Genomic DNA, 25742 nt, shown 5'->3' with positions numbered 1-25742 from the left:
GATTTCTTACACTTTTGATATCTAGTAATTCTAGTTTCAAGCAACCAGACATTTTGTAATGTTGATATCCACTATTCCTATGATGTAATGGATTTTTGCAGTACCAAGGATGTTATTTGGTACCTTAGCTAATGATAGAGTAACTAAGTACTAAAATAAAATGAAGTAATCACTTCTAGTAACGTTCTAGTAACTCACAATTCAACAATAACAGGAGGTGTAAACTATTGTCAAGGGCATTCTCTGAAATTCTTCCACTTAGCTAAGAATTTCATGACTCTTGTGCTTGACAAGAATGTTTTCTACCACTCTGAGGATAAAAATTGCTAACATCACATGTTAGGTTATTAGACCATTGTTGAGAAAACATGCCTCTTAATAGAAAGGAAAATAGATGTGCTGCAACTTAACCCTCTTGGGAATTCTATAAATGGATTTGGAAATGACTTTGTCATATTTAATAAGCTATGTTCATTTATGAGAAAGAAAGAGTTTAGTTGCCTGTAGACCTCACTACTTTAATACCACTCTGTGGCCTATGGTCAGTTTCCTTCTGCTTAATGCATTCATTCTATCGTCATAGAAACAGAAGGGAGTACTAAAAAAGGCATCCTGTTAGTGCCTAGTGTAAGGCATATTTTAATCATGCTATTTTCTTATTTGTATCCACTCCTGCAAACAATTGAGACAAACATTTCTAATTCTTAAAAAGACCACAAGGGAGCTGCAATCTAATACAAGCAGCAGTGTACATAAAAATGAAAATAAGGCAGTATATGTTTAAATCTCACAGGGGCATGACTATCAATGACTCTATTACAGCAGTGATTATCAAAAGAGGATAAAATATGAGACAGCCTAGAACTGAGTTTCAGGATAATAAAGAATAGCATGTTCTTCAGTTATTCCTCCTCATTCTCTTTCAGCTAAATAATCACAGCATAATATAATGCAGTGATGATTATACTATAAATATATAATTCTATGATTTTGTTTACCATGTGTTACATAGAAAGCTAGCCAACGTGTGTGTGTGTGTGTGCATAAAATGTCAATGAATGATGAATATATAAAAGGTTAATGAACCATTGCACTGGTTTTAAGGTTTGAGAAACATTTGGATTAGAACCCCTTACCTTGCTAGTTCAGATGTCCAAACCTGGCCCTGTGATCTTGTTTGAATGTGTGGAGAGTGTGTTGTTTGCAGGCCACATTGGGACCAGCAAGGCCAGAGTCACAGGGACCCAGAATCAAAGCTGAATCAGCCACTGATGGGGACAGTCACGTGGGGGCTGTGGAGGCAGCTCTTGAGCTCTGCTGTCACCTCCAGGGAGTTTACTTGGCAATCACCTGAGGAGCCTGATGAATTTCCGCTCTCTGGACACCATTCCCAACGATGCTGCCCTTCAGTAAGTTGGATTGGGCTTGTGACTTTACTTTCCCGTCAGACTCCCAGGTGACTCCATCCTGGAGACTCAAGAATCATACTTTGGGTGACACTAGTGGAATGTGGGCTCTGAGGCTGGTCTACTGGGATTTGCATCTCAACCAGCCATGTCACTTTGTGCCTCAGGCAGCTCATATTTAAAATGGGTTAATGGGGGCCAGCACTGTGGTGTAACAGGTAAAGCCATCACCTGCAGTGTCAGTTCAAGTCCCCCCTGCTCCACTTCCAATTCAGCTCTTTGCTATGGCCTGGGAAAGCAGTAGATGATGACCTGAGTCCTTGGGCCCCTGCATCTGCATGGGATACCTGGAGGAATCTTCTGGCTCATGGCTTCCAATTGGCCCAGCTCTGTCATTGCAGTCATTTGGATGGTGAACCAGCAGATGGCTCTTTCTCTCTCTCCCTCCCTCTCTCTGCCTCTCTGGGACTCTGCCTTTTGAATAAAGTGAATAAATCTTAAAAAATAAAATAAAATGGGTTAATGGTAGTACCTGTCCTACAGGAGGCTGTGAGGAGTCGGCAGGTCAACATAGGTATAGTGCGGACAACAGGGCCTACTATGGACACCATAAGTGGTTTTATTGCTACCAGCACTGCCACTAACAGTGACAACAACATCATAACCCAAACAACATTCAGTATCTTAATAAATGGGCCTTTACAACAAACTTCAGTCACCAAAGAACATCTTGAGTTCAGGTGAACAAGCAAACAAGAAACAAAGCGAGAAAAATTCAGACTTATAAACATGTGCCATGCCTAAATTACTTCAGTGCTTGCCCCAAACTGAATGTCCAGGACACAGAATTATGCCTCCTATAAACTGATGATCCAAACCTAATAAATAAGCATTCTAGATCTTCCCTGAAAGCAAGGCTATATTTTGCTTAAATCCAAAGTCCAACTGCTCACACATAAACTAGCATGGAATTGATATTCAGTTCTTAACTGAATGAGCCAACAAGCTCTAACTTTGGAACGCCATTTCACTAATCAGTTTATACGTTCATTATGTGTGGGAACACTCACTGAAACACACACACGCCGCTAATGCTGCATTGTCTGCTTCACGTTACAGATACAATTACAGGGACACAGGGAAGTTAAGTAACTTGCCTTTCAACAAGTAAGACATAGAGCCAAATATTCCTGTTATTACTTTATTGTGCCAGCAAACTCATCAAAAGGCAGAGTGAAAGAGAGAGGGAGAGATGGTGATGATGATGAAGATGATGATGATGGTAGAGAGACATCTTTCATCCACTGGTTCACCTCATCAGCCAGCGCTGGGCCAAGTCAAAGCCAAGAGCCAGGGACTCTACCTTGTCTCCCGCTCAGGAGGCACGGTGCCAAGTACTTGGTCCATCTTATGGAACCTTCCTGGGAGCACAGCAGAAAGTTGGATCAGAAGCAGAGCATCCAGGGCTTGAACTGTTACTCTACATGGGATATTAGTATTGCAAATGGCAGGTTAACAGGTGCCAAACACCAGCCCGAGAGGCAATTACTTATTACTTTTTTCTTTGACAAATTTGCACTAGGCAGTACTGCAATTTATAGGGTATTCATCAATGTATTTTCTAAGAATTCCTGAAATGATCTCTTCTGATGCCTAAATGAACCTTTGTCCATGAAAAATCCTACTGCAGAAATCACATATATTAAATGGATCCCTGGAGGTTGAAAATAACTATAATGTCTAATTAGAAATTGTTGAAAGAGCAGGGCCTGTTGAAAGGCTGATAATTAATTTTTATATTCTTTGACTCAGTCAGGAAACTAGAAAGCTGTTTCTTTTGTGAAGGTTTTAGGCCTCTCTAAAGAATAGCAGAATGATCTAACTAAATAATGTTTTCCTCTGAGTCTTCTAAGACTTCTAAGCTTTCCATTGCATCCCAGTACCTAATGTCTCACAGCTTATAACATATACACTGATAAAATTATAGACATTTTGTACAAGCAAATTTACTTGTGTCCCTACAGTAAAACTTCAGCATTGCTGTTTCTAAGATGAGTGTTGAAACATCTTATCTTTTTGTTGTTCAAATATTTAGCCTATCCTAAATAAAAATCAATCTTTCTTTTCTTCCTATCATAAATCCACAATATCCTCCATGAAAGAATATTGCATTCTAGGTCTAGATTTGAAGGTGACGTGAGAAATTAGTCCTCTATCATCAAGTAACTGTCAATCACCATGTCTACTCTTTCCCACCCACCTTGAGCGTCCTGCACTCTACATGCTGATTAACCTGCATTGCCACTGTTCATCACCTACTCTAGAAGACATTGCCTTTTATTTATAGATGATATAACATAGGAGGAGAGAGTTCAAATAAGGTGAAACCGGATGTTCAGTCTGGGATTGAACAAATTAAGTCTAACTTCTCAGTCTCTGATCGTTCCAATATTTCAAACAATAACTCATTTAAAGCCCATAAAAGTCATTTAATTCTTTCCAAATCCCATGACCTAATTAGTACCAGAGCCACAATAAAAAGGCTATATTTCAGCTACTTACACGAGATGGGCGCAATTTATTTCTAAAAAAAAGAGATGTATTTTTTGAACACTCATTTAAAATTCATCCCAATAGGAAAATATTTCCAACCCACAAATTTCCCTTTTCAGATCCCTAGAACACTCCTCACTCTCAAAGAGCTGCACTGTCCCACCCTGCTTTCAGAGCTTACTTAAGTAGTTGGCAGCCTTCCTGGATAATCTAAACCAATTTCCTGTAACTTTCCTATCATATTGTCATAGGGAAAGACTTCATTTATATCAGCCTTTAAATGGCCTTGAATTTCAATGTTCCTCAATTTCTTGAAATGAATACCTCAACCACACAGAGCATAATTTAAGACCCTTTTGAGCTCTGGATAAAAGCTGACCTGTAGAGACCTCCTCATGTACTCAGGTGGTCTCCTAAGGCTGTAACATGAGCGATTTAGGGAAATGTGCAGCCAGAGAGCCAGGAAAAGAATAGTTCAAAGAGGTAATTTAGTGCTAGAACTGAAATTCTGAACTGTTGATTCTCTGTTCTAGATTCTTCCCTCCCCAAGGAGTCTGAAGTATGTATCTAAAGAGTTAAGTTTTGTTTATATTATTCTTCCACCTCAGTTATGGACACACTCTTATTATGTGAGCAGAGGACACAATATGTGATTTCTAAACAAATGTGTGCAATGATCAGTGGTAATGAATAATCATCATGGAGGACATAGAATGGGAGCATTGGTCCTATACTGCTGTATTTGGAATGAGATGTGCACACACAGGCTCTCTCTTATCAGACCAACCATGATCTCTGTGTGGGCTGCCCACTATTTGTGTGTATTCAGTCATTCAAAATGGAAAGGTATTGCAGGTTTTGATGATTTTTTTTAAATTTCGTTGTTGTTTTATTGCTTTTAAAATTGACCCCATCAGAAAATCGTCACCTTTACTCAGTATTTTATACATGTAAATTGTGACACACACACACAAAATATAATTGGACTTGAAATTCTAAGGAAAATGAAACAATAGGGTGTGCTTTTCTTTAATGAGGAAGGTGGTTAAAAGTAGACGTAGAGTGATGGTTAGAACTAAGACAGAGATATGTGAGAATCACCCACTGGTAGATCTTGTCTTTCAAGTATCTTTAATCTAAACTGTGGTACTGAGCTGAGTTTCATCACCAGACCCTATCAGTTACAATACATCTATACCTTTATTTACATCTACATCTATACCTATATCTCTATCCGGTAAATGTATATGTTCTAGCTAACTTTCTATACATACACACATGCACATTATTTATGATATTGTCCAGCAACAGTCTCACTATACACAGTCTCCATGAGGGGTAGAGTAGTCACATTATTCACAGAGAATATTTTCCAAGATGCCCAGCAGGTGCTTGCAAATTAGGATGGTATTTACATATATTATGTTTTTCCCCTACCTATGAGAGTACTTCAAAATTCTGTAGAAAATTGTATAAAATGATACTGTATATTTTCTAAGAACATTTTGAAAACCCCTCATACATAACATATGATGAAGTTTAATATTATTTAGGCACAGTAAGAGGCTGACAACAATAAATAATAATAACATAGAGTAACATACCATAATACAAGTCACTGGAAAGATATAGGTCTATGGTTGATGGTGAATGACTGAACTCATGGATAAACTTAAGTGGACAAGAAGGCACTACTATATAAGCTTTAATTTTTTTTTGTTTACTTGCTTTTTTAATGTACTTTAAGGTATACAGTTTTCATGTATTTCATATACACAGGTTCAGGAACATAGTGATACTTCCCACCCTACTTTACCTCCTTCCAATGCTCTAACACTTCTTCATGCTCCCTCTCCTACTCCCATTCTTAATTTTTACAAAGATCTATTTTCAATTTACTTTATACTCATAAGATTAAAACTACATTAAGTAAAAAGTCAACAAATAGTATGAAGAAAAAAAAAAACCCACTGTTCCTCAACAGAAGAGACAAAGGCTGTGAACAATCATTGAATTTCAAAATATCCATTTCACCCCAATACATTACATTTTAGGTAATCTATTAGTTACCTTGGATCATGGAAAACATATGATGTCTGTCTTTTGGGGACTGGCTTATTTCACCAAGTATAAGGGTTTCCATTTGGATCCATTTTGTTGCAAAAGACAGGATTTCATTTTTTATAGCTGAGTAGTACTCCATAGTGTATATATATACCATAATTCGTTATCCAGTCTTCAGCTGATGCACATGAGGTGTTGATTCCATATCTTCGCTATTACAAATTGAGCTTCTCTAAGAATGGGGGTACAGATCACTCTTTCGTGTGCTGGTTTCTTTTCATTTGGGTAAATTTCCAGGAGTGTGTTGGCTCTATCAGCTTTCTTGATCTACAGAACCTGATGCAAAGCCCAGCAAAATTGAAGCTCCCTGTCATTGCCCTGGACCTTCCTGCTCTCCATCATGCACAGTAATAGTGTCTAAACAACCTCCAGACACAGGAGCAGTACTGCCCTCCTCCCAGTGTCCCCTAAAAGCTTGTTTATTCTTGCTTTGATTCCCTCAGGCCTTTGTTAAATGTCTGGATAATGTGAACAGCTTAACTCATATTTCTATAATTACGGTTGATGATAACAGTAATTAGTCCTCTCCCTTAACAGTCAAATCCTAATAATCACATTGTTATTTTTTCAACATTTTAAAATTTATTTTGTTTGAGATATATATCATCACTACTTCACAAATTCCCAGAACAGCCACAACTGTGACAAATTGAAGCCAGGAGCCATGAATTCTAACATATTTCATGTGGGTGGGTAAAGCCCAACTACCTGAGGCTGTTGCTTCCCATTGTATATATTACCAAGAAGCTGGAATTGAGAACAGAGCCTGGATTTGAACCCAGGCACTCTGATATGGGATGTGGGCATGTTCATTGCTCTGCCGAATGGCCACCCCTCCATGAACTTTAAAGTACTATCCTCTGCGAAAGTGTCCCACAGATTGCCTTGAGCAGAGAGAACCAAGCATCTATTGCCTTTTTCTGCTTACAATGATGGCACTTTCTAGGACACTTTCCTCATACTGGCTGCCACTTTGTATTAAGAGAAAAGTAAAAGGCAAACAAGATCCTAATGTGTGGGAATTAGCCCTATATTCCTCTATAGCCAAGTCAGATTTTCTGTGGATGTGGCAGGGGAGAGAGAAGCAGAAACAGGAAGAACAAAATCTCTTTTAAGCTGCTTTCTGCATGACGAGGACTTAAAATATTTTAATTTCTTTACTTGCCCAAATTCACATCCTATGGATTGAAGATGTTAACATTTTCTCATTTCTAATAATTCCTGAAATAAAGTATCATCATACATTGATACTGGTGTTGAAAGTTGAGGATACAAGAGATCTTTTCTATAAATAATTAAATAACTGAGCAATCTCCTGGGGCTGGTTAAGTTTTGGAATTAAGGGCAATGTTAAATCAGGGCAATGTCTTCTATCAACATTGCGTACTAAAAAGGCACTACATGAAGTGATAGGTATATTAGGCTTTTTCTGTCATTTTTTATTCATCCCACTTTCAAACACATAAACCTAGTATTTTGTTTATTTTTTTGCTTTTTAATTTTGGGGAAGCTATTTTATCTATACTTCATCCTTATTTGTAAAATGCAGATGAGCATAGTGCTTGCCTTAGTTTATTTTTGTAATGGAAAACAACAAAGACAACATGTGATCCGCTGTGATTATTATTATTCATTTGGGCAATGGTGTGTATATATTTTAATAGGATTTCTCTAATAATTTATATTTTAATTGTGACCACACACATTACAGTATATATATTTTTTTAAGTTTCAGATTTGCAAGCATAGCAATATTTATTTGATTTTGCTTTGCTTCTGGAACATATACATTTTTAAAATAGAAATTTTGAAATAATTGCAGATTTCCATTTATTGTTAGAAATGATACAGAGGGGCCAGTGTTATTGTTCAGCAGGTTAAGTTGCCTCTTGAGATATTGGTGTTTCATACTGGAGCATCTGTTCAAGTCCCGGATGTTCTACTTCTGATCTAGCTCACTGCCAATGTGTCTGGGAAAGTAGTAGATGATGGTCCAAATACATGGATCCTTACTGTCCATGTGGGAGGTATGGATGAAGTCCCCAATGCTTATCTTTAGCCTGGTCCAGCCTCAGCCACTTCAGCCATTTGGGAAGTCAACCATGGAATGATCTGTTTCTGTCTCTCCCTTTCTCTCTTTTACTTTGACTTCCAAATAAATAAATCTCCTTTAAAAAATAAATAATACTGAGAGAACTTGTGTGGCCTTTATGCAACTTTTTCCAATGATAATAACTTCATGTAAAACTATAGTATGGTTTCTGAACCAGGATACCTATATTGTTACAATCTGTCCATCTCTTTCAGATTTTCTTATTTTTATCTGTATTTATTGCATGTGTATATTTTGTATGTGTGTATTTAGCTTTCTGGATTTTCATCATATATGGATGTTCATGCATTCACTGCTAAATCATATATGTTACAGTTCTATTCCCACAGAAATTCCTTATGTTGCCCTTTAAACCACATATTGTTTCCTTTTGTCCTCCACACAGTTGTTCCTAACCCAGGGGGATCTCTAGCCTGTCTCCTATTTTTAATATTTTTTTATTTTCAAATTTTACAAGAGTGGCTCAATTAATGTGTAACCTTTTAAAATTGAATTAAAAATTCATCTTAATTCCCTGGAAATGTATTAGTTGATGCTGTGGGTCTCAAAAGTTCATTCCCTTGTATTGCTAATGACATGCCATTGTATGCGGTATCACATTTTATTCATCCCTTGAAGGGAAACTGAGTTATTTCAGCTTTCAACTCTTATGGATGAAGCTGTCACGAACATCCAGATTGTGTATGGAGCATAGGTTTCATTTCTGTAGGATCAATGCACTAAAGAATACTTGTTGGATCATATGGTGGTAACATTTTGTTTTCAGAGAAATTGCCATAGAACTTTCCTTCATTACAATAAACATTCCAATGAGCATTGTATGAGTGATCTAGTTTTAAATATCTTTGCCAACATTTGGTATTGTCACCCATTGTTTTCTTATTTTAGTTATTTTAACATCTCACTGTGATTTTACATTGTAATTACCTAATGGTTAATTGGACAAACTCATATGTTTATTTGCCTTTTGGTTTATATATTTTGTCCATTTTATGTCATCTTAAGATCTCTTCAAATATTCTTGATACTAATCCTTTGTTAACAATGATATTTGCAAATATTTTCTCCCATACTATACAGACAGTCCTTTTCCTACTATGGTTCAACGGATAAATCAATAAGTTCAATAGAAACAATATTTTGAATTTGATACTTCTCAGTGTAGTGATACTCTCTACAGGCAGCATTAGAAGTGAAAGCAATCAACATGCTACAGTGTGCTGTGTTTTGGGGGATTTTTTAGATATTATGTCTGCAAAATACCTATCTGTGTCATCTGCTTCTGGTGAGAAAAAGAGGATGCTAACTATATTTGGAACAGATAAAGGCTTTTGTTTTTACTGTGTTTCTCACTATAAATTTTAATCAGTAATAATTTGTTATTTGGATATTTTATTAAACTAATAACACAAGGTAATGTACATTTTATTGCGGATTTCCTGAGTGCTAGAATGTCAGAAGACAATAGAGATGAGCAAGTATAGGGACTAGAATACAGACAAGAGCATCAGCCTTCTCAACCCAATCATATTTGAAGACAGCTTAGTTGCTCACCTCCGTAGCATTCCTGTACTTCTCATTTTGTATTCCTTCCCTCTTGTGCATATGCTTTAGCCAGATATTTCTAGTATTGCCCAAGAAATCTAATTTCAATACGTGTCCTCAGTTTCATAAGAATTTTTAAAGGGGATAAATGTGTACTTGTTTACTAATACATTGCCTTTTTCAAACTAAATTTATGTGCAGAGATAAACATTTTTATTAATTGGCCAGCAGGAAGCAAAGGAAGCAGTAGGAGCCACTGTACAGGCATTAAGACTTGTATTTCCCACTTTGAACACTGATTTTGCATCAGAAGTCTAAGAACATCTATAATTGTCTTTTCAGCCTCTTAAAAGTAGGTTTACCTGGGTCAGAGGTTTTGGCTTTTAGATGAGTTTCAATTTACCAATATTTCTTTTAAATATGATGTTTCACTATCTAGTCTAAGAACTTTTTCTTAATACTGGATCTTGAGCATTTCTTCCTATGAGATTTTTGTAAAAATATTTCTGTTTTTTATATATATTTTACATTTAAGTGCATGAACCACTTGGGATATTGGTTGAAATTCAATATTTTTGCCCATAGATTTGTAATTGTTCCTTTTATTGCAAGGCTATTTTCATTCTATTTATTTCCTTTTTCTCCTTTGTTCCATATCAGTTGAACATATATATTTGGTTATATTTCTAGGTCCTATATTATGTTTAATTGATCTATTTGTCCATCTTATTATCAATTCCACACAATATCTTGATTACCATAGCTGTTGAATCTTACTATTGAGAAAAATGATTGTCATTTTTCATATACATTTTATAAGTAATTTACCTATATCTACAAAATTCTCATCCGAAATTTTTGTGATTTTAAATACATGTATTTATTTGCACCAAACCTACATTTACTTTTTTCTGTGATTTCTTTCATGAATATATGCTTATATTCAATCACATGAACTCTATTGTACTTACTTAGTTGTATATCAAAGTATTGTACATGAGTCACTGATACAATGTTTTGAATTTTTTTTTTTTTGGTGGCAACACCAAGGAAGCTGTGCTTTATTCTGAAAATTTTAAATAACAATATTTAATTTTTTTAAACTTTTATTTAATGAATATAAATTTCCAATGTACAGCTTATGGATTACAATGGCTCCCCCCCCCATAACTTCTGTCCCACCCGGAACCCTCCCCTTTCTCGCTCCCTCTCCCCTTCCATTCACATCAAGATTCATTTTCAATTCTCTTTATATACAGAAGATCAGTTTAGTATATATTAAGTAAAGATTTCAACAGTTTGCCCTCACATAGCAACACAAAGTGAAAAATACTGTTGGAGTACTAGTTATAGCATTAAATCAAAATGTACAGCACATTAAGAACAGAGATCCTACATGATATTTTTTAAAAATTGATTAATTTTCTATGCAATATCCAATTTTAAACCAAGCTTTTTTTTTTTCATTTTCAATTATCTTTATTGGTTTCTTTATGTTTATGTTCTTGTTGTTACAAAGAAGTTGGATTGGATTTTCTGTGATGTGTGTGTGTGTATGTGTGTATTGATCCTGATAATTTTTTTTCTGTGTGTTATAGGTTAGATGGGATTTGTATACTAAAAACTTAATGATTTACTAAGAATGGACACTTGACCTAATAAAGGCCTAAGTTCAGTTTGATGGCTGCTTTTAAAAATGACTGGTGCAATTTTTCTAAATTGTCAAATTTATGACTATAAATGCCTTTATTACAGGGAATATTCTCCTACTACATTTTCAATGATTGTAAGATCATCTTTTATTGCCTCTTTTTTATTCTTATTTATATTTTTTATTTGTGTTTTCTCCTTTTTTTCTGCTATTCTTTCTAGAGCTCCATCAATCTTGCCAATTTTTGTAAAGCCAGTTTTTCATTACATTGATTTTAACTCTTTTTGTTCTGTGCCACATTTATCTTTTCCTGCTCTTGCCTGTATTGTTTCCTTCTTTCTCCTTGTTTTGGAGTTTATGTGTTTCATGGAACGTCAGATTTTTAATTTGAAACCTTTCCCCACTTCGGATTTAAGCATTTAGTACCACAGATCTCTCTTTCCACCTTCTTTTACCTATTTGCCCCCCGTTGCACTGTGTTTTATTTTCAGTTGGTTCTAGAAGAGTCTGTGTCTGGGAAGGACTCCAGAAAGGTGGCTTGCAGCTCCCTCAGGGCATCGGAAACCTAGGACAGCAGCCATGGCCATAGAGGCAGCGCAGCCTTGCTGAACGACCTCACCCAAAGAAGCGCAGGGGCTGCAGGAAGTGACATCACAAGACGTGAAGGCAAAGTGAGTCATCACCCTTCGTCACTCATAGCTGGCTCACTATTTGTGAGATGTGCAGAAGGGGAACTGGACTTTCTGATCAGGAATAGGGTGGCTGGCAGCGGTGTCAGTCGCCACAGCCCCATCTATCTGTCACAGCAGTCCAGTGTCAGTTCATCTGAGTTCATGTGTTGCTATGACTAAGAATGACACCGAGTTGGGGGGAGTTGAGTCTCCAAAGAGGATAGCTCACTCTCTAGAGGCGTTTTGATCCCACTAAATGAGATGATTGATTGGAAGCATTGGCGCTTAAACAATTTTGATTGTCCCTTGAAGCTGGGAGGTTATGAACACATTAAAGATTTAACCAATCCTGTGCAGGCTAGAAAAACAACCAATGAAGGGGTAAGTTAGCTGTTTGTTAGCCAGCCTCCTCTACATAACGCCTACCATCAAGTCAGCAGATGCCTGTTTTTTCCTACATGTCTGTGGCTAGGGACTTCTGTTCAGAAGCTGTCTCAGGTCATGCACTGAGAAGTTTGTGTATTTTGGAAGAGAGAGGAGATATTTGTGAAATTTGGTGGCTTTTCCAAGAACAAGCACCACAGTGGTTTTTCCATGGACTACTCTTATCACTTGATGCCTCACTCTAAGAACAGGTGTCCTTGTTCCTATTTGCCTGTTAACCCTTATATGTACTCAGAAGTCCAAATGTCCACAGATCTCTGACTGGGAAGAAAGGACAACCAAAAACTGTGAAATGATGGATTCCTTATTATCTCAGGACTGTAAATAAGACTGTACTAAGAGCATTGGATTTAGTTGTATTTCTAGTATTTCTGTTGTTCTTCCTTATGCTCCAAGAGTCCATCTTTCTTTCTCTTCTTTCTTGTTTTAAAGAATTTCTTTAAAAGGAAATGCAACAGCAGGTACCACAGAAATAAAAAGAATCATGAGGAATCACCATGAAGACCTGTATACCAACAAATTGGAAAACCTAGAAGAAATGGCTATATTCCTGGACACATACAGCCTATCAAAATTGAGTCATGAAGACATGGAAAATATGAACAATAATCAGGACAGAGTTTGAACCAGTAATAAAAACACCCCAAAAAAGAAAGCCCAGAACTGAATGGATTCACTGCTGAATTCTACCAAAAATTTAAAGAACTAATTTTAATTATTCTCAAGATTTGGAAATTATTTTTAAAACAATTTAAATGGAAGCAGTGGGAATCCTTTCAATTTCCTTCTATGAGGCTAGCATCACCTTAATTACTAAACCAGATAAAGATACAACAGAGAAAAGAGAACTATAGACCAATTTCCCTGATGGTTTTAGATGCAAAAGTCATCAACAAAATATTACCTAATAGAATCCAACAACACAACAGAAAGGTCGATTACCCAGAGCAAATGGGAGATATCCTCTGGTATGCAGGGATGGTTTAATATTCACAATTCAGTAAATGTGATACATTACATTAACAAACTAAAAAACAAAACTTAGTGATTATCTCAGTAGATGCACAGGAAGAATTTGATAAAATACAACATCCTTTCATAAAGAAAACCTTAAGCCAATTGGGTATAGAGGGAACATTTCTCAACCCAATCAAGGCAATTTATGACAGACTCACAGACAGCATCTTTTTGAATGAGGAAAAGTTAGAAGCATTCCCACAAAGATCTGGAATCAGAAAAGGATGCTCACTATCATCATTGCTCTTCAAAATAGTCCTGGAAGTTTTAGCCAGAGTCATTAGACAAGAAAAAGAAATCAAGGAGATGTGAATTGGAAAGGAGGAAGTCAAACTATTCCTATTTGCAGGTGACATGATTATATATACAGGAGTTGCAAAATACTCCACCAAGAGACTATTGGATCTCATAAAAGAGTTTGGTGAAGTGGCAGGATGTAAAATTAGCACAAAAATCAACATCCATTATATACACAGATGAGGCCAAGGCTGAAAAAGAAGTTCTAGGATCAATTCCGTTCACAATTGCTACAAAAATAAAAACCTTGAATAAATTTAACCAAGATTGTCAAAGATATATATGATGAAATTTTTAAGATATTAAAGAATAAAGTAGAAAAAGACACAAAAAATGGAAAAATCTTCCATGTTCATGGATTGGAAGACTCAATATCATCAAAATGTTCTTGCTACTGAAAGCAATTTGCAGATTCAGTACAATAGCAATCAAAATACCAACATTCTATTCAGATATAGAAAAATGGTGCTAAAATTCAAATGGAAACACAAGAGACCCTGAATAGCTAAAGCAATCTTATACAACAAAAAGAAAGCCAGAGACTTCACAATACCAGATTTCAAGACATTCTTCAGGACAGTAACAGTCAAAACAGCTTGGTATTAGCACAAACATAGATGAGTAGATCAGTGGAGCAGAATAGAACCTCCAGAAATTAATCCACACATCTACAACCAACTTTTCTTTGACAAAGGAACTAAAATTAATCCCTGAAGCAAGGACAGTCTCATCAACAAATGGTGCTGGGAAACTGATCACCACATGCAAAAGTATGAAACAAGACACTTATCTTACACTTTACACAAAAATCCACTCCAAATGGATCAAAGAAATAAATCTATGATCCAATGCCATCAAATTACTAGAGAACATTGGGAGAACTCGGCAAGACATTGGCATAAGCAAAGACTTCTTGGAAAAGACACAAAAGCACAGGCAATAAAAACCAAAATGACAAGTGGGATCACATTAACCTGTGAAACGTCTGCATTGAAAAAGAAACAATTAGCAAAGCAAAGAGGCAGCTGAAAGAATGGAAGAATATACTTGCAAACTAAAAAACTGATAAAGAATTCAAGAAACTCAAAAACAACAATGCAAACAATCCAGTTAAGAAATGGGCAAAAACCAGGCAATTTTCAAAAGAGCAAATCCAAATGGTCAACAGACACATAAAAAAAATGCTCAGGATCACAGGCCTCAGGGGATAGCAAATCAAAACCACAATGAAGTTTCACTTCACTCCAGTTAGAATGGTTCTCGACAGACCTGAACAAACAACAGATGCTGATGAGGACATGGAGGAAAATGTACCCTAATCCCCTGTTGGTGGGGATGCAAACTGGTGCAGCCACTGTGGAAAACAGTATGGAGATGCCTCAGAACTATGAATATAGGCATACCATATGACCCAACCATCCTACTCCTGGGAATTTACCCAAAATGAAATGAAATTAGCATATGAGAGAGTGATCTGCACACCCATGTTTATTGAAGCTCAATTCACAATAGCTAAGATGTAGAATCAACCCAGATGTCCATCAACTAAAGACTGGATAAAGAAATTATAGCATATAAACACTATGGAATATTATACAATAGTAAAAATAAAAAGAATGAAATTCCATCATTTGCAACAAAATGGGATGCAATTATAAACCATTATACTTAGTGAAATAAGACAGTCCCAAATAGATATGTACTATATGTTTTCCTGATATATGGTAACTGATAGAGTACCCAAAAGGCAGACTATAAGCGTGAAAGTGACAATAAATGACAATAAGATTCAATGATTTTTACAGACCTTATCTCAACTGTTGAGGAACAGTTGTTTTTATTTCCTCATACTATTTGTTGAACTTTTACTTAGTGTGTCATTAATATTATGGGTATAAAGTTAAATGATGGTATATCTTTGTAAAAATAAGAATGAGAATAGAAGAGGGAGGAGGAAGATGGGTGGGAGTGTGTGCGGGAGGAAGGTACAGTGGGAAGTATCACTATGTTCCTGAAACTGCATATGTGAATCACATGAAATTTTTATACCTTAAGTAAAATTTTTAAAAAGGGACAATAAAGAAATAAAAATTTCTTTTAGTCAATCTTTAAGGATAGTTCTGCAGTAGGCCTTTTATTTTTTCAATGTCTTCTTTTATCTTACAGTGTTTCAAATTTCCATGCAGCCTAAAACATATTTTTGGGAGACATAGAAATAATGGTCAGCACATTTTTGTTTCAACACTTGAAAAACATTATGTCAGTTCCTCCTGGTCTCCTGGATTAAGAGTAATCCTCTGTCATTTGAACTGGTGTTCCTTCACTAATAAATGTACCATGTCTTTCTTGATGCTCTCCATCATTTTCCTTATCTTTAGGCTTGAAGAGTTTAAGTATGATGTGTCTCCAAGTGACTTTTGATGGATTGTTCTGTTTGAAGTTGGTTTGGTATCCTGAATATATAAGTTTGTATCTTGCAAACTTTGTGAGGTTTTTAGCTATTATGTGTTCAAGTATGCTAGTCCGTACTCTTCTCTTCTTCTGTTATCTGTATACAAATACCAGCTGTATTTTTGCTGTATTCTACCTTGGTTTTTCAGATTGTGTGAATTCTGCTTTTCAATCTTCAAGTTCTCTATTCTATTTTCTATTATATCCAATCTACCCTTGGACACATCCAGCAAGTTTCTTACTAAGGTTATTTTATTTTTTAGTCCTATAATTTTTTGTTGATTCTTCTTTACAACTTCTGTATCTGTATGCTTTAATTATTTTTATACAACATTATGATGACTATTTTCATGGAGATAATTCATGAAAAGAGAGCATAAGAGACTACAATGTAACTTGAGAATACTTCTTTGCACTGAAACATGTCAAGGCATCATTATTTAGAAATTTCCACATACTTTGACTCTCATTCTGATGTCTTCTTTCCCTTCCTTATAAGAACTGAAAGCATCTGACTCCTATCAATATGAGCCTCAGTCAATGTTTTTTGTCATTGAAGCAGTGATAGTCCTGGCTTTTATTTATTTTTTAAAAATATTTATTTATTTATTTGAAAGTCAGAATTACACAGAGATGTAGAGAGAGAGAGAGAGAGAGAAAAAGTGAGAGTGAGGTCTTCCATCAGCTGGTTCACTCCCCAGTTGGCGCAACAGCCGGAGCTGCGCCGACCCGAAGCCAGGAGCCAGGAGCTTCTTCCGGGTCTCCCACGTGGGGGCAGGAGCCCAAGAACTTGGACCATCTTCTACTGCTTTCCCAGCCCATAGCAAAGAGCTGGATCAGAAGTGAAGCACACGGGTATCGGACCGGTGCCCATATGGGATGCTGGCGCTTCAGGCCAAGATGTTAACTGGCTGCACCAAAATGCCAGCCCCTCCTGGCTTTTAGCATCTCCAGTGAACTTCAATCATATTTTAGATGTGTTTACTATTATGACTCAACACTTTTTGAAGGAAGTACTTGCCATCTTTTCGAGGAGATTTCATTCCCCTCTTATTTTTCAAAGAAGAATCATGTAATCCAGGATTTGTGTTTAATTGTGACCACTGAGGTGCAAGGATAATGGCTATTAAGTGTCCCTTGATTTAGTAACACTAGATTTTTAAGATTCCATTTGAAATGTGTCTTTCCAGAATGTGAAATTTCTAAGTAATGATGCCTTGACAGATTTCATTGCAAGAGAAATGCTTTCAGAGTGTCTTTGGAGTGTTTATAGTCAGTTTAAAAAATTCTCTTTATGTGAATGCCCATTGTACTACTGTGCACATCCTTAAACACAGACTGCCTACTCCAAAAAATGAGTTAACATATGTTTTTAAAGCCTCATTACTATAAACTAAGTGCGAGGAGATCATACCTTTTTGAGGGCTGTTGTGAGGTTTCCACTGTCTTTCAGACAGATTGTTTCAGGTACTACAAAACACTTTGGAAGACTGACACCAAAGAGTGAGTTAACTTGCTTTTAAATCTGTCTGTAGAAGTTACCAATCAGATATACTAAGGCTGGCTAAATGCTATAGATGGTCTACATCAAAATGGATTCACTTGGGTTTGAATGAAGAATTTTGCAGTCTACTAAGGTGGGTGGTTCTTTCCTCTCCAATAACATATGTACATAAGGCTCCCTGGTGATTCATTTAAAGGCTTGAAAATAGACATTAACAGATTTATCAGCTTACAGATACTTCTCTTTAGGCAGAACCCATCCAAGCAATGCAAGACAAACAATAGCATTGTTATTTGACTGTTCTACAGCACAGTGTCATTCACCATGACAATACAACCCTTTTTACATAATTATAAGCTCATGATTTCTAGCTTTTAAAAATGCATTTACTTTTTAAAAGATTATCTACCATGTGTTTGAAAGGCAGAGTGATAAAGACAGAGAGATAGAGATACAGAGATCTTCCATTTGCTGCTTCACTCCCCAAATGGCTACAACAGCCAAGTCTGAGCCAGGAAATCCCAGGAGAACGGACCTCCCTCTAGGTCTCCTGCATGAGTGGCACAGGTCCTTCCTGGTACTGAGACTACTAATTGAACCTGTGCTCTAATAGAGGATGCTGCTGCAGGTGGGGGTGTAAGCTGCTTGGCTACAATGTTGGTGCCTCCAGTTTTAGCTTAAGTGAAAAAATAATAATAATAACGCCTCAGATTCTATATTATTCATCTCTTTGCCCACCCTCTTTTAAGTAGCCTGAGTTTTCTTTTTTTTCTTAATAGTGAAAAACAACTATCACTTCTCATTTTTACTGTATTCTATTTTCTAATACTTTTGATACATATGTATATGGGTGTACATAACAATATGTATGTGCAATTATATGAAGGTAATTACATAGGTCGGCAGAGAGAGATGAGAGAGAGAGACTACACTGTCACTATGACAGAACTGAGAATAGAGATATATCAGTATAAAATTAAGGCAGAATATATGAAAGAAAATAAAATATCTTAATAACTGATATATGACTGTAGAGCACAGGGAATAGAAAGAAGACTGAGAAAAATCCACTTGATTTTTTTCTACCTCAGCTTTGAGTCAATTTTTGCAATATTGAGAAAATCATATTATTTCTCTAGAGCTTAGTTTCATCTTTTGTAATGTACTAGTCTAAGCATCCACAATTCCATGTCTATAATTATACTTACCTACTATGTGATGTCAAAAATTATAATCCTGTTAAAAAACAAAAAAACAAACAAACAAACAAAAATCTGCCTTGGTCACAAATCTAGACTTCTGAAAGAGTTTCAGTGGTTCTGGGAGTCCTCGAAAGACTTCACTTCATGAAATGAGTTTGCAAACTACTTGGTGATGCCTACTATTTTCTTCCTAATCTCCTCTGAGAAGACACTATGGGATTCCTGTTGGTGATTTTACTATGGTAAGGGTTAAGTCCAAATTTGAAAAACATTCCTGATACATCAGGAAACGCAATGTTTACAGGAATGATTCCTGTTGTTTTTAAGGTCCTTTATCCTATTTCATAGTTCTGCTATTTGAAAAAAGAAAAATAGCATTCATTGTTACTCTTAGTGCATTTCCACAAATAGGCTGTAAAAGTTTTCCAAGTTATGTTCCCTCTAATCTGCAAGAGATGCAAGAGAACTGGGAGCTTTGTGCCATGATCCTTGGGTTAAAAAACATAAACAAGGGCTAATCCAGAAGAAATTCTGGGTTAAAGATAACCAGGGCACAGTGTTCCTCCAGTGTTCCTTTCCTACCACCCTTACCTGCCTGGCCACATTCTAGTCTTGAATCATATTCTTATAAGCATATGCACAGAGACACATTTCTAAACTCTTCCTTCAATTAAGAAGAAAGTTTTTACATGATGCAGTGGAAAAGCTCCACAGATAAACATAGCCAATGTAAACAGGTTCTGATGATTTTTTACAATGATTTTGCAGGACAGTTTCCAAGTAGGGATTGATTCCTCATGGAATCTACCTATTGCACACTCATTGAAAAAACCATATGCTTTTATTACTAGTCAGAGTGGGAGACCAAGGAGAGGAGAAAGTGAATAAAATTAATAACAATGAATATTGCTTCCAATAACATTAACTGTCTGTCTTTAGGTCTTTATGTGCCAGACTCACTCACACTGTTCCCTCTATTTATCTCTCTGTCATCTAACTCTATCATCTATCTATATCTATCATATTTGTCACCTTTCATCTCTTATCTACCATCCTTCTATTGCTTTCATCCATAATGTCTATCATCTATGTAAAATCTTATTTCTTACATTTATGAGGCAAGTGTTATGTCTCTGTCATCCAGGAGTTAGGAACTCTATGTGGTAAAGGTACCTCCCGAACCACAGCAGTATGACAAAGGTGTATCAAAGAAGATTAAGGCATCCCATTTTTCTCTTTTTTTACTTAATGAATATAAATTTCCAAACAACGGTTTATGGATTACAATGGCTTCTCCCCCATAATTTCCCTCCCACTCGCACCCCCCCATCTCCCACTCCCTCTCCCATTCCATTCACATCAAGATTCATTGTCAATTATCTTTATATACAGAAGATCGATTTAGTATATATTAAATAAAGATTTCATCAGTTTGCACCCACACAGAAACACAAAGTGTAAAATATTGTTTCAGTACTAGTTATAGCATTACTTCACATTGGACAACACATTAAGGACAGATCCCACATGAGAAGTAAGTACACAGTGACTCCTGTTGCTGACTTAACAATTTGACACTCCTGTTCATGGTGTCAGTAATCTCCCTAGGCTCCAGTCATGAGTTGCCAAGGCTATGGAAGCCTTTAGGGTTCGCCGACTTCACTCTTATTCCTATAGGGTCATAGTCAAAGTGGAAGTTCTCTCCTCCCTTCAGAGAAAGGTACCTCCTTCTTTGATGGCCCCGTTCTTTCCACTGGATCTCACTCGCAGAGATCTTTCATTTAGGTCTTCTTCTTTTTTTTTTTTTTTTTTCCAGAGTGTCTTGGCTTTCCATGCCTACAATACTCTCATGGGCTCTTCAGCGAGATCCGAATGCCTTAAGGGCTGATTCTGAGGCCAGAGTGTTGTTTAGGACATCTGCCATTCTATGAGTCTGCTGTGTATCCCGCTTCTCTCCCTTTTTGATTCTATCAGTTAGTATTAGCAGACACTAGTCTTGTTTGTGTGATCCCCTTGACTCTTAGGCCTATCAGAGCCATCAACTGTGAACTGAAATTGATCACTTGGACTAGTGAGATGGCATTGGTACATGCCACCTTGATGGGATTGTATTGGAATCCCCTGGCACATTTCTAACTCCACCATTTGGGGCAAGTCCAATTGAGCATGTCCCAAATTGTACATGTCTCTTTTGACTATATGTTGTCTTCTGGACGTTCCTATTAGTGTAATCTTCAGGATCACTTAAAATAATGGATTATTCCTGTCTTTTATGTTCTAAGTTCTTTTAAGAACACTAGCTAAAGAGGACCTTTTCTAAATTAGTAACACCATAATTCTATTTTACAAAGCAATCCTCCAACTGTTACCATCTCTCCAATTTGAAAGACAGTGTTATAGAGAGAGGGGGAAAGACAGAGAAAGCTCTCCCATCTATTGGTCCATTCCTCAGTTGACCGCACAGTTGGGAATGGGCAAGGCTGAAGCCAGAAGCTAGGAGATTCTTCCAGTTTTCTCAAGTGGGTGCAGGACCCCAAACACTTCAACTATGTTCCACTGTTTTCCCAGGCTATTAGCAGAGACCTGGATTGGAATGGAGCAGCCAGGACTTGAACTGATGCACATATGGGATGTTAGCATTGATAGCTGCTTTACATACTAAGCCACAAGTCCGGCCCCTGACACATTTCTTAATGGTTAAAAAATCAGAAAAAGAGTAATAATTTGAGCCCAAATGAAAATTACAGGAAATTCAAATTTTGGCATGTAGACATAAAGTTTCATTGCAGTAAAGCCAAATCCATGTATTTATATGTTGTTGGTGGATGCTTTCATGACAGCACGGTAGAATTCAGAAGCTATTACAAAGGCAATTCAGCCAACAAGCCAAAAATATTTACCATCTCCCCCCCTACAAAACAAGAAAAACAATGCCTATTGTATGAAGTAAAATGGATTTTCAAAAATACATCTACAAAAACAAAACAAAACACAGAACAGCACCCAGATCAAAAGAAAAAACTTGATGAGGATTGGCAGTGGGAAACCAGGTCTCACATGAGCCAGTCGATACCAAGTTAACTCTTATTATTCTCGGAACACACTTTTTTTCACAATGCAATATCTGCCATATGGTAAAGATTGCCTCAGCAATCTTTAATAATAGGCACAGTGTTTTTGCTCACAGAAAATTAATTAATGCATGTGTTTAGAAATCACTAAGCACACTGCAATTAACTAACAAAGTGATGAAATATTTATAAGAAACTGACAGAAAACAATAAACAGAGTAAGTACATTACCAAGTGAATACATTACACTGAACATTACTTAAAATCTTATCAAGATACATATTTAATTTTACACTTTGCAGGCTGGTTTGTTAATTTTATTTAATTGTATAATTTACTACTTAGAGAGGAAAGGATTGTTTTCATTTACTGACTTAAACCTTTATGTAGAATTAACAAATTGAGAAGTAATTTACATTTACTATTTTATTCAAGGGTATTGGATTTAATATATATTGCCAATGAAAATAAGTATGATTTTAGATCTTTGGGGAACAGTAGAGCTTAATTTATATTTACTGTTCACTAAAAACATTCTTTTTGTGATAAATACCTAAATTGTGAAGATTTATTTATTCAAAAAGCAGAGTGACACAAAAGAGAAGGAGGGTGGGAGGTGAGGAAGAGAGAGAGACCTTCCATCCACTGTTTCATTCCTCTGATTCTCACAAGTCAAGTTTGGGCCAGGCAGAAGCCACAGTCAAGAACCTCCATCCTGGTCTCCCATGTGAGTGGCAGAGACTCAAGCACATCATTGCTTTCCCAGGTTTAGCAAAAGGAATCTGAACTCAAAGGCGTGCTCCAATATGGGATGCTGCTTCCACATTAACCCATTACATCACAACACATTTTAAATATCTACAGAATATACCTGCAATTTTGCCTTTTAAACTAAAACACAGTGTATAAATATTCAATTAACATTTCTCTACATAAAATGATAGGCCTGCATTTGCTTACAAATTCAACTTTAAAGACTTTATTTTTATTATTTTATTTATTTATTTGAAAGTCAGAGTTCTGAGTTGGGGGGGGTGATTTTTCCATCTGCTGATTAACTCCCCAGATAACCACAATGGCCAGGGCTGGGTTGGGCCAAAGTCAGGAGCCAGGAGCCCCATCCAACCCTCCTTAGTGGGTGACAGAGTCCTAAACAGCTGGCTCATTTTCCGCTGCTTTTCTCAGGTCACTAGAGCTGGATCAGAAGTGCAACAGCTGGGATTTGAGTGGACATCAGCATGGGATGCTGGTGTCACAGGCCTCACCTGCTTATGCCACAACATTGGTCTTATTATTTTTACATTTTAAGTGTCTGCACTATATTATTTAAATAAACACCAGATTGAACTTCTAAGGGAAAATAAATTGCCAAAGTGAATAAAAGGATGCATTGGATAGATAGTATTATCTGGCTTCAAAATGATTATGTGGCTACCATTTAAGGGGGTAATATTTCTTGTTTGATTTTTAAGTCTGATTTGAAAGAATTTTAAACATTTGCACAAAGGAGAGCAAAGCCACAGTGAAGACACCGTAAATACGAGGGTACTCACCAGGTAGAGATGTGGGATGGAGGAAGCAGAGTTGCTGAAGAGACCCAGGGTTGCACAGCTTTGCAATCAATAGAAGAAGGAGTCAGGTGGATTTTTCAGCAAGAAACTTAAGTGTTCAAATAATTTGCAAGAGGTCAATTTCTGTTAAAAGACCACTTTCCATTTTTAAAATTTGGGTAATGCGCAAGGTGTCATCAGAAAGCTTATGAAACTTGCAGAATGTGGAAACACTAGGTATGGATCTCAAAAAATGTTGCACCAAAATAAACTGATGTTTTTTTAAAGATTTTTTTTTAAAAGGCAGAGTGACAGAGAGAGGGAGAGATAGACATAAACACACACAACACACACACACACACACACACACAGAGAGAGAGAGAGAGAGAGAGAGAGATCATCCATCTTCTGGTTCCATGCCCGAATATTGAAAATAGCTGGGGCTGGGCCAGACTGAAACCAGAAGTCAAGAAGTCCATAGGGGATTCAACCCAGATGTCTATCAACTGTTAACTAGATAAAGAAATCATAGTATACACACACACACACACACATACACACAATACACATGCATGCACACACACACTATGGAGTACTACTCAGCTTTTAAAAAAAAGAATCCTGTATTTTGAAACAAAATAGATGCAACTGGAAACCATTATACTTAGTGAAATAAGTCAGTGCAAAAAAGGCAGGTAGCATATGTTTTCCCTGATCCAAGGTAATAGTAAAGTATCTGAAATGTAATGTATTGGAGTAAAGTGGACATTTTAAGATTTGATGATTGTTTATAGCCCTTGTCTTTTCTGTTGAGGAACAGTTTATTTTTCTTCATACTATTTGTTGAACTCTTTTACTTCATGTAGAGTTAACTTTATGATCATTAAGTAAACTGAAAGTAGATCTTTGTAAAAATTAAGAGAGGGAATGTGATAGGAAGGAGGAAGAAGGGTTGGAGTGTGTGTGTGTGTGTGTGTATGAAATACATGAAACCTGCATAATTTAACTAAAAGTTTTTAAAAATAATATTTTAGATAGCACAAAATAAAAGATATAAAAAAGAACTCCATATGGCTCTCCCACATTAGTGGCAGGAACTCAAGTACTTGGGCCATCATCTGCTGGCTCCCAGGTATTTTAGCACGGAGTTAGATTAGAAGCACAAAGTAAGTAATCAGGAGTTGAACCAAGCTCTCTGATATGGGATGTGAGCACCCTGAGTGGCAGCTTAATCTGCTGAGACACAATGACCACCACGATTTATCTTTCAAATGGGCTTTTCATTAACTCTTTGAAGTACACCCACATGCATATCAAAAAAATTGCTATACAACCATTTTTAAAGGCATAATGTAGTGACATTCAGTGCATTCACATTGTTGTGGAACCTCATCCATCCCCAGAACCCCATCCTCTTTCAAAGCTGAAGTCCTTTTCCCCAGCCCCTCGTAACCACCATGCTACTTTCTTTCTCTATGAATTTCATTACTGTAGGAGTCCATATAAGTGGAGTCATACAATATTCTCCCATTGCGACTAGCTTCACTTAGCATATTGTCCTCATGGTTCACCTATATTAAGGTACATTTTATCATTTCCTTTCATTGTAAGGTTAAGTGATATCCCCATTTTGTGCATAGAATACATTTTATTTAGCTGTTGACCTATCTGTGGACAGGCTGTTTGCTGTTACCTTTTTGTTACTATGAATAATGCTGCCATGAACATGGATACACAAATACTACTTTGAGACTCTGTTTTCAATTCCTTGGAGAACATATCCAGCAGTGGGTCTACTGGATCATAAGGTAATTCTATTTGTAATTGTTTGAGTAACCATAATACTGTGATGCATTCTTGATTAAGGAAATGAAAGGTGCCTTCCGTTAGGGCCACAGTGTCTTGGGAATGTAACAGTGAAGAACCAGAATGTTAGTTCTAGTGAGAGGCAAATTTCTGACATTAGAAAATCAGACTTTCTACAACTCAGAGAATATATCAGAATGAATTAACTGTTGCAAGCTCTTTTGCATATCCTTGTCATACAGTTTGGAATAACGTCATTAGAGAATTAAGCGACAGGAAACAAAATTGCAGCAAAGACAACTTTCTGACTTTTAGGTTTATAGTTTCTTACAGTAGA

Source organism: Lepus europaeus, chromosome 1 (assembly GCF_033115175.1).
Source record: "Lepus europaeus isolate LE1 chromosome 1, mLepTim1.pri, whole genome shotgun sequence".
Lineage (NCBI taxonomy): Eukaryota > Metazoa > Chordata > Mammalia > Lagomorpha > Leporidae > Lepus > Lepus europaeus.
This window is presented reverse-complemented; position numbering follows the sequence as displayed.